Source organism: Mandrillus leucophaeus, unplaced genomic scaffold, assembly GCF_000951045.1.
Source record: "Mandrillus leucophaeus isolate KB7577 unplaced genomic scaffold, Mleu.le_1.0 Scaffold1759, whole genome shotgun sequence".
NCBI lineage: Eukaryota > Metazoa > Chordata > Mammalia > Primates > Cercopithecidae > Mandrillus > Mandrillus leucophaeus.
The window spans coordinates 7,143-10,450 of NW_012101764.1; positions in this window are offsets into that span (position 1 = coordinate 7,143).

Genomic DNA, 3,308 nt, shown 5'->3' on the forward strand with positions numbered 1-3,308 from the left:
TCATCTTTATTAGAGTCAACTCCTTGAGGGTGAAGATTTCAGTTCACTGTGTGTTGCTTCTCCCTGTTTATAATAGTGTTGGGTATTTAGTAGATACTCAATAGACACTTGCAGAATATACAAAAAGAGAGAACCAAGACCGTATGGCCAGTCTCAGAAATAAGAGCAGCATCTCTGTGGAGCAGAAATGGAACAGAGATACTAAACAGTACCAAAGGGTTAAAGGCCTGGTGAATGAATGAATGACTAAAATATGAAGGGATACAGGTGGGCTCTAAAATAAGACTAGCATCTCATGGACCAGAAATCAAACAAAACTAAAAACATGGTATGAAAGCATATACAAAAGATAACCAGTAAGCTAATGACGAGTGAGTGAAAGGATTTTAACAGGAACAGAGCAAACTAGAATACTAGATGAGCTAATAGTAAGGGCAGTGTCTCTGTGGGCCTGACATGGTACATAAGAGTCAGGCAATACAAAGAGCACACAGTAGGTGCTCAGAAAAAGCCGGTCTGCTGACTCGGGCTCTGTCCATAGGCACTACCCCTCCTGCAAGCAGCACCAGCTGGCCACCAAGAAGCTGGACCTGTGGATGCTGCCTGTGTTCTCTCCACCTGAAATGCTTTTCCTACACCAAGTTCTCCTGAGAGAAGCTGGACACCCTCTTTGAGTTTTCTATCCAGTCAGGGGCGAGCGGGAGGATGGCTGGGTGAAGGCAGGGAAAAGAGGGGGTGCCCCAGGATTAACCCTCTCCCCACCCACAGGGACCTGACTTCTGTCATCAAACCACAGAATGACTCAAATCCAGAGCTGTACATGTACGACCTCATCACAGCTTCCAATCATGATGGGGACATGCATGTTGGACACTGGATGAGCCAGGCTGGGGGACAGCACCTTCTCAGTGGGTGACTGGGGATGTGAGACAGTGGTGAGGTTATCATGGTGGGAAGAGTGACAGAGTGAATCTGGACACTTCCTAGGGGCAGGAAGGGAGGGTGAGGATAACTCCCTCCCTTTCAGACACAACATTTGCCTGCAACAAGGACAGTGGCAAATGGCACTACTTTTATGACAACAGCATCTCACTTGTGCATGAGAATCAGATCGAGGTGTGACTTCCATCCTCCCTCCTCCCCTTCTTCCCTTTTGACATCGCCTCCCCACCTCACACCCACCCACACAATCCACACTGACTCCTTGTCTTCTTCCTGCAGTCCAAGGCAGCCTTTGCTCCCTTCTATCAACACCAGGATGTGATGCAAAGTCTACTGTCCCAGCCCCGCTCACCTGGCACCCCAGTCCTCCCTGCCTGCAGCTTCCTTCCCAGCTCTGAGTTCACGGATGTTAATTCAGAGCCCTGGGTCCAATCACAGAAAAGGAAGCCCTCTCTGCAGTCATTTCTTCTTGTGTCCACCCCTCTTCTCTTATTTATGTTAGGTGCCCCTGCCAGGCATTGCAGGCTTAGTCATGGCTACTGTTCTCCTCCACGCTGCATTGCTCTCTCCCAGGGAAGAACAGGTCCTGTCGCCTACCCACAGTGTGCTCCCCACTTGTATTTGCCCTTCCAGCAGTAACCCTTTTTCCTAGTCTTTATTTACGTTTGTGTCCTTCCCTCTCCTCCACCCAGAGCGTTCTGCATGGGTGGTGATGGGTGTTCACCTGAACAGAGTGTATTTTCTTGTTGAGGCCCTGTACCTTCTGCTGTGTGTGTGTATATGCAAAGCACCAGTCTGCCCTTCACTCAGCAGAGTGGGTTTTTCTCCATGTACTTAAGTAAGCACCAGGTTTGAGCCTGTGCTCTGTGTGCTTACTGAAGGCCAGCGGTGTGATGGCTGCAGCACTGAGTGCTTAGTGAACACCAGCAGTGGGCCAGGTGCTGCTGTTCTAAGTGCTTTGAAAACACCCTCTGTGTGCCAGGCACTATTCCAAGCACCAACGGTATACCCAGTTTTTTTCCAAAGCATTTTACAAATATCGATACATAATCCTCACAACAGTCTCATGCATGCATTGTCACCTCCAGTTTTGGATGGGGACACTGAGCAACAGAGGTCATGGAATGGCTCAGGTTCTGTCAGGAGGTCAGTATATGTGATGTACTACACTGATCAGTTCCTGGAGGTGGTGTTTGACTTGTCTGGACCCAGGACTGATAATCACTGTTCGGACATAAGCTGCACCACAGCTAATGTGGAAATGGAGCACATGGAACGGATGCATCCATGTAGGCAAATGTGTGATTTGGGGACATAAAAAGACTGCTCTCAGGCCAGGTGCCACCTGTTACCTCAATTTGGGAGGCCAAGGCAGGAGGATCACTTGGGCTCAGGAGGTCAAGGTTGTAGTGAGCTATGATCATGCCACTGCACTTCAGCCTAGGCCGCAGAGCGAGACCCCAGCTCAAAAAAAAAAAAAGGATGCTAATCTCCAGGCCACCTCACAGGCCCCCTGGTAATGTCCTTTGAGAAGATTTTATCCCCCTGAGACCTCCTGTGGAGATGACACATGCACTTTGCAGAGAGGACAAATGTCAAATGTGCTGTGTTTTTGTGGCCCCTATAGTCAGCCCCCTCTCCCATCCTGACCTCAGCTCCCCCACCAGGCAGCGTCCCTCCAGCCTCACCCCAAACAAGATGGAACACCTTCCGCAGAGAAATACCGGAGACTGGGTAATTTTTAAAGGAAAGAGATTTAATTAGCTCATGGTTCTGCAGACTGTACAGAAAGCATGGCCGGGAAGGCCCTAGGAAACCTACAATCATGGGGGAAGGTGAAGGGGAAGCAGGCACATCTTACATGGCATGTCTTACATGTCCACCATACTTCTAAACAACCAGATCTCATGAGAACTCACTATCATGAGAACAGCAAGGAAGAAATCTGCCACCATGATCCAACCACCTTCTCCCAGGTCCCTCCTCCAACATCAGGGATTACAATTTGACATGAGAATTGAGCGAGGACACAATTCCAAACCATATCAACCATTTTCCAGAGCTCTTACACATTTTTTTTAATTTTTAGAGATGGAGTCCTGCTCTGTTTCCCAGGCTGGAGTCCAGTGGTGCAATCATGGCTCACTCTAGTCTTGACCTCCTGGGCTCAAGTGATCCTTCCACCTCAGCCTCCCAAGTAGCTGGAACTGCAGGCATGCACTGCCATGCCCAGCTAATTTTTTTTAATTTTTTGTAGAGATGGTGTCACGCGCTCTTCATTCCTGATTCTAACTGGCATCATTTTCTTTCTGTCTAAAAGATGTCCTTGAACATATCTTGTAGTAGAGATCTACTGGTGATTAATT